Source organism: Penaeus vannamei, chromosome 33 (genome assembly GCF_042767895.1).
Source record: "Penaeus vannamei isolate JL-2024 chromosome 33, ASM4276789v1, whole genome shotgun sequence".
Classification (NCBI taxonomy): domain Eukaryota; kingdom Metazoa; phylum Arthropoda; class Malacostraca; order Decapoda; family Penaeidae; genus Penaeus; species Penaeus vannamei.
Window position 1 is genome coordinate 10755288 of NC_091581.1, and position 7500 is coordinate 10762787.

Sequence of the window (7500 nt, forward strand, 5' to 3'; positions counted from 1 at the left end):
AAGTTAAATTCAGTCTTTGTTTGAGCTAGATGTTTCATGAATAAATAATGTAATTGAATATACGAGGGCTGGCAAGGTATCAATCAGATTTACTAAACCATTTTATAACAGCAGGTTAAACAGTTTATTGCATATGTTAGTTTGTACACTTGTTTATTTAAAGTCTGTGAATGGTAAATGCAGTAGAGTGGGTTTTATACCTTTCACTTTATAATTAGGCATAAATTTAAAAGTATTTATGAATATTTATTTCAGCAAAAACAAATCTTACTTGTATGGTTTAACCGGCCAGTTCTTGTACAATAGAATTGATCATGACCATAAATGATATAGTGATTTAGTGACTTAACCTTAGATATGAAATTCCATATTTGCATGTAGGGGAAATGGATGTGGATGTTTGTGGGTGTGTTTACCATTTCAATAATATGAGGATAATGAATTATTCAAAAGTATTCAGAACAAGCATTATTAGAGACATGGCAATTTTTTTTCCCAAGTTTGGTAATGTAGAGCTGGTTATCAAATTATTGATATCAATATAATATTGTTAAATTAAAGTTATTCTTCGAAGAGTATCTGTTTTCTAGAAAGATTTTTGTAGATTTCTAGGTGTCCTAAATTACATGAAGCTAATTACATATGCACAAAGACAGTAGGTGTTAAAAAATAAACAGAATGAAAAATAGCACTTGATGTGATTATCAGGTTGTAAGTGTTGCTTTACTATTTTGGTTGAATGTCTTTAATAGTGGAATAGAGTAATTCTGAAATTTGAAGAAATATTTTCAACATTAATGCTTTGCTGGACGAAATTAAATTCATAGCGTGATCCTGCAAGTAGTAATCTAAATGATTATGAACATGATACTCCTCTTCTTTGTGTGGCTGGTAGTCTATGATCATGTAAATATATTCAAATTATAGTGTATATATAGTCCCAGGATTTCATTTTTCTCCTTAAGAAATGTAAGTTATACTAAGAGGATGTGTAAAGAAAATATGTATGAGGAAACAAAGTATTAATATGCACTACATTCCATACAATCTTGACTGTTATAATGTGCACAATTATTAGCTTGTCTGTATTGTGTTATACTGTGTATTATATGTACTGTACAGTTGTGTTTTAAATTAAAGGTATTATGGATAATGTCCTTTTTTTTACCCCTCAGATGATTATTGGATAGTAAGCAAGTAAGGAATTGAAGTTAAGGAGATTTTTTTTTTTTTTTTTTTTATAAGGATATATATATTCTGAATTACTGCCTCACAGCTTTAGTTGCTTACCATATCTATTGCAAAAAGGCTTTACTTAAACCAAAGAAGCTATTTTTTTTTCTTGGCCACAATTTTTAAAATACAATTATCCCCCAAATTCCTTGCTTGTTGTCATGGGGGGGTTATCCAGCCAATGTAGGAGATTACCCCTAATTTTGCCTCAACTAATTTTGCATGGTATTTTCTTCTCACCCTTTCATTTCCCTTCTCTATCCTTTCTTCTGTCCACTTCCTAAGGTGTGAGAGCCATGCTGAAAGGATGAAAGGCAGGCTTTGTCAATCATGAACAGCCTCCGGTATTCCCTTGTTTAATTATCTAGCCCTTAACCTTTGTAGGGACCTTGAGGGGTAGACCATTTCTTTTCTATACGTGTTTCAGGCTCATCATGGTTACTAATGAAGATCTTTTATCCTTATTAGGGCCTTATTAGGGGCATTAAGGCTTGCTCCATCAACTAGCCTATCCAAATTTGATTTCATTGGTTGCCTGACCCCTACCTCTTCTTTGACCATGGCTCCGACCACTGATTCTAATATCCCCTCCTTGATGGTTACTGATATCTCTATCCATTCCAAACCACCCAGCCAGATTATTTACTCAACCATCAGAATGCACATCTTTCTCTCTCCATTCTTCACTCCATCTCCTACTGCAGTCTTCTTCATTGTCTGCTCTCCCTTTATTACTATTCTTTATAGAAGAAAAACCCGCAATGCACAAACTAGATTTTTTGAGGAAAGTGAGACAACAGTTTTGGAATCATCCTCGATTCCATCTTCGGGTCTGAAGAGGCAAGGGAGAGTAAGCGGTAAAAGATCCAGGGGACATAGCAACAACGACCTCTTCTGCCATCAGTGGGACACTGGCCATCAGATGGACTGGAAAGCAGCACGCATTCTCTTCCCCTCCGCTGATGTCCATGCCCGCAGACTGGTGGAATCTTCTCTGATTAAGCTGCTGCCCAATTTCAACTTGAACAGCGGTTTCTCTCCTGCCGACAGCCTTCTCGCTTCCCACATCCTTCGTCTCCTCCCTTATGCCTGTCACCCGTCACATAGACCGCCTGATCCTTAGACCTGATCTGACCTCCCTTCACTTCCGTTCTTCTGTCCTCACCTGCCCTGTGGTTCCCGAGTGCTTCTCCTCCTTTCCCTCTTATACCGCTTACTCTCCCTTGCCTCTTCAGACCCTGAGATGGAATTGAGGACGGTTCCAAAACTGTTGTCTCACTTTCCTCAATAAATCTAGTTTGTGCATTGTGGGTTTTTCTTCCATATTATCAACACAGTATTGTGTTTTTCATTGCACTATTCTTTATCCTTATTGTCCTCCTCCCCACAGTATTACCTTACTCCACACCACCCTATCTTCCTCCTGCCCTCGTCATTCTACTGCTTCCACCTTTGCAAACCTTTTGAGTACTCTCTTTGGCTCAGCCACGTTGAATCAATACTTTGTGATTCCCTTCCAGAAACTCTTGAAGATATCCACAGCTTCCTAAACATGACCCAAGAAAACACTCCACTCCCTCATCCACCCACCAATCTCTCTATTCCCACTATTCCCCCTATATTTAAAGTAATTGGTGGTATCCATCATCATCCTCAAGTTCCCCACTTCCTCCTATTCTCTCCCAACACACACCATCCTCCCCTTCTCCATATGCATATGCTATCCCCTCTGTACCCCTTTTCATTGCCATACTATCTATAGCACTCTACAACCTTTGACATCTAATAAATTTTATCTTAATTGTTAACTAATTTTTTCCGTTTTCAACACAATACTTTACCATAGTGCTATTTGACCTTTGAAGTCTAGAACTTTACTTTTTCAATCATTTATTCACAATAAGAAGCTATGAACTAATTTATAATAATGAATTGGCAGTAAGTAAACAATCTGCATCTTCAGTATATTTTAGTACATCAAAATAAGGTATTCTTAAGTAAGTGACAAATGGAGGCCTCACCCCTTAGCTCAACAAACTTTGCAGTCTTTTCTTTTCTCCCCTTCCTTTTCCTTCTCTTCTCTAACCTTGTCTTCTCTCCACTTTCTAGGAAGTGAGAGCCATGTTGAGAGGATAAGTGGCTGCTAATGATCCTCAACCTTTGGGACCTAGCAAAGCCCCAAAGGAAGTTGTTCTCATTATTGGTAAATACTCATGAGCAAGAGGGTCAACGTAAATCTTGTAGCTAGCTTGCTTATATAGAAGCCAACCAGTACAACACATAATGTAAACCTAACTGGGAACAGTTTTCTGCTGTGGAAATGAGTTTGACATAGGACATGGTGCTCATGGTGATAGGAGTGTACACAGGACATGAAGCCGAATGAATCCGTCTCAATACCATCATACTTCAATTACCAAAGGCAGAGCCACTGGAAAAGGTGTTCATTAATGTAGCACAATTAGTGAAAAGTGTAATCATTGCAAGGTCTTCTTATCTATAGCAGGGGTGCCATTTGTGGATGGAAAAGGGGTAGGTTCACAGCATCCAAGTTTTCCAAGGGGGTTAACACTTTATGCAAACATTTCAGTTTGATTTTATATTATGTTTATCACACCTACAACTTTGTTTATATCTCTTTTGAGTATGTTATGCTGTCAGTGAAATTAACCCAAAGCCACCAGGTATGGCATGTACGTACATGCCATTGTCCTTTGTGTGTGTTGAAATTAGTAATTGTTTTTACAAACAGATGGCTCCACAAGTACTGTCACCAATGAGACAATCATGTGAACTATGTCTGACCTGTTTACCCTTTTCCTTGATTTTCGATAATATTTTCTAATATTTAATACTGCTGTTAGTAATGTTAGTAACAATATAGTAATTCTGAAGTTTATAAAAAAAATAACAGTGGCAATATTGATAGCATTAGTAAAAAAAAGCGTTTTCCCACTTTTTCAAGGAAAAGTGATCTACTAATTGACTCCTTTGTGGCTAAGCATTGGCAGAACCATCCAAGTGCAAAAACATTTAGCCAAGCATTGCCAAAGGGAATGCACCATTTTCCCGTCGACATTGGGTTAATTTACACGTTAAAAAAAGCAGTTAAAAACATCTCACATGAGACATCCAAAAATTGGTTGTGTTATTTACTTAGATGATAAAATGATATCATTTTCCTTGGAATTTATTGCTTATACTACACATACAACAAATTTAATATTCATTTTCAATGGAACTGGTATGACTGACACACATTAAAATACCACCTTCCATTGAGGTTGTTGAAGGGCCTGTCATATTTATGATGAAAATCAGGGTAAGCTAATGAATTTCCAATAACCAAATAAGGGCTTAATGTTGCATATACAAGAGATGATCTATTATGGCCTTAAAGGTCTGAAATCATTGAGCTGAGCTCCTTATTAGGAGCTGGGGTATGGGGCCTCACATATATGGCTTACTGCTAAACAGGGAAATATGAAATGAGATGGTAGTCATTCCATCCTCATTTAATTCCTTCAAAAGCAGTTGTAATATGTATATAAATACTGTTTTCTTCCAATTTAATGTAATATAATATGCCAAATCCCAACTTTACATTCATTCTGAACTATTTGGAAGTATAACGGTTAATATAAGATTTAAAATCTCCTTATTGGCTGCAGTGTTTATTTTTTTTGGTCTTAATTCCTATGAATTAAAGTAATGTTTTCAAGGGACTGTAGATAAAGAGAATATCCTAAAATCAGTCTTATCATGAAGGAAACTGAAGGGTATCAAATAAGATTTTTTCCCCATAGAATGGAGCTTTTACATTTTATTGCTGTTGAAATAATTCACAAAGAAGCACAGTAGTTTGACTAGAGCTAGGGAACCAATATAGCTAAATGTGTACTATTCAAATAGAAAAATAATAAGAATGAAAGAATGTACATCCTGTTTGTACCATTGTTAATGTATCATGTAGTAATTGCTATGATTTGGTATCCCGTATATGTAGCATTCAACTGACACCTTACATTAAGTGCTCAAACCATTCCTTACATTCATCATTACAAATTAATACTTGTATCTTCCAACACTTGTGATGTTTTATCTTTCATTAAATCTGCAGTAGAACCTTATTACAGCATGTTTCATACTTCCAAAACCTGAAATACTTGATGGGGGGGGGGGGAGATACCTGATTAAGGGAAACTATGAGTCAGCACCATATCAACCATGTAGATAAGATTAAAGAAAGGGAAATTTTCCCCCCTAACACATTAAAAAAAATCAATTACAACTCTTTACTCAATGCCCTTTGTTGAACTTTCTAAAACATTCATAATTACCTAAACATAATGCACTGTAAAATAGCATAATTAAGGTGCCTTCTAAACTATTTGATATAATTATGCTAACTGTTTTTAGGATTCAATGATATTCATATTTCCTGATCAACAGCAAAATAATGTTATATTAAACAAACAGAAATGGAAAGTAGATCAGTATACAGAAAAAAATCTGATGTTTCCACATTGGTTACCTTCTTTAATATCTCATCTTGCTTAAGTTATGTTTATTACCTATATATACTGTGATTTTGTTTGTTTCAACTGAATTTCTCAGATAAGTCTTGCTTTTAAAAAAATATCACCCATGTCTTTACATAGCTGTGGTAAAGCAATCAAAAACCAAATTTTGTTTTGTAAAATTAGAAGAACAAATTTCTACTGCATTTACTTGATAACATGACAGTGTGATAACTCAAGTTGCTACTAATCCTCATTTCTGCCATTCTCTCTTCCAGTCATGGTGACTCATCATCTTAATAAATGCTATTAGAGAAATATGATAAAAGAAAATGTATTCAAGCTGAAAATTTAATAACATAAATAAAATAAGCTTGAATGCTCTGTTAACAATCAATTTTCCCAGTGAACTATTTCTACATATATGGACACTAACATGACCATTCTAACAAGAACAAAAAGACTTACCCTGCTTTAATTCAACCAAAAAATAACCTTAGTTATATCAGGCACATGCTTCTAGAGCCAAAGATATTTTACATTTTCAAGAGAGAAATCACCCATATCCGGTGCTTCATTGCCAAGTAATGTTGCTTCCATGCAAGATCAGAAACCATACAAGATTGCAATATCACCTGCTTTCATACAATCACTTATTCATTAATAATCCGGATCTTTCCTTCTTCCTCTTCCACTTGATTTCTGTAAAATACCCTTGGTGTTTGCTTTATTTTATGTAAATGTCTCTCATTGACTTTATCTAGGCTCTTTTATTATAATTTTTTTTACTGCTCTCTGCTTTTCTCTCCTCACTCTTTCCTACTCCCTTTTCTACTTTCACTCTTCCAGTCTCTCTTTAAATTAAGTTAAATCTCACTTCTTTTCAAATTGTAATTCCAACCCCATATTGATTTATCTTCAACCTGGAAGTGAAATAAAAATCAGATCCTTCTTTGAATTTGACCAAAGTAAAAATAATTTGATATATCTTGAAATAAAACCATATAACACATGAGAGAGAGAAAAAAAAAATTGTTGCTAATTTTGAATGCGGACTTCTGTTCATCAGTGCATGGGTTTGAGGCAGACATGTATGTCTGTACAATCAGTCAGGCTTTCGGGATTACATTGGTTACAGTATCAAAGACATAAACAGTAAACACTGAATCTTATTCTAAAGAAAAATTAAATAGAGTAAAATTACATCCTTTGGTTTAAGATACATGATGCTAAAGTTGCAAAAAAAACATATCAAATATGAATGTAGCTGCCACAAACTATACAGTATACACATTACATACCATATAAAGGAATGCTTTAATTTCCAATGTGTGAGTACTTCATCTGTTTCATTCATCAAAATGATTTTTTGTGGAACTTTTTTCCATTCTTTCTACAGACTGCAAAAGTTATAAACTTGTTACACTGTAATTCTTAATAAAGTTGCTGTTCTTTTAAAAACAAAAATCTTTGATTATTTATAATGTGACTGATACAAAGTGAAACTCCTTATTGCTTCAAATCCCAGAACTTTTGGCAATTGCTTAATAACCATTGCAAAAGATTCTGTAACCCTAATATCTGTTAAGTAGAAAAACTAGCAATTTTTATTTTTTCATGGACTAAAAAAGAAAGAAGAAAACCAAATTTGCCCAGATTGGACTTTACATGTAATAAATTTCCTAGATTATATAGTTACAAACAACCATGTGTAAACATGTAACATTAATTTCATATATGAGTAAAA

General features: G+C 34.5%; 2 protein-coding genes across 2 annotated transcripts in view; one reads left to right on the forward strand and one right to left on the reverse strand.

Moving 5' to 3' along the window:
- Positions 1-1153, forward strand: part of LOC113820067 (V-type proton ATPase subunit S1) — a 23691-nt gene extending 22538 nt beyond the window's left edge. Inside the window, exon 10 of the mRNA XM_070145366.1 lies at positions 1-1153. This exon is cut by the window's left edge and continues 288 nt beyond it. The gene's annotated coding sequence lies outside the window, so the exon portion shown is untranslated.
- Positions 1154-5025: 3872 nt separating this feature from the next.
- The window catches only part of LOC113820063 (putative RNA exonuclease pqe-1), a 28936-nt gene continuing 26461 nt past the window's right edge, over positions 5026-7500 (reverse strand). Inside the window, exon 17 of the mRNA XM_070145365.1 lies at positions 5026-7500. This exon is cut by the window's right edge and continues 197 nt beyond it. The gene's annotated coding sequence lies outside the window, so the exon portion shown is untranslated.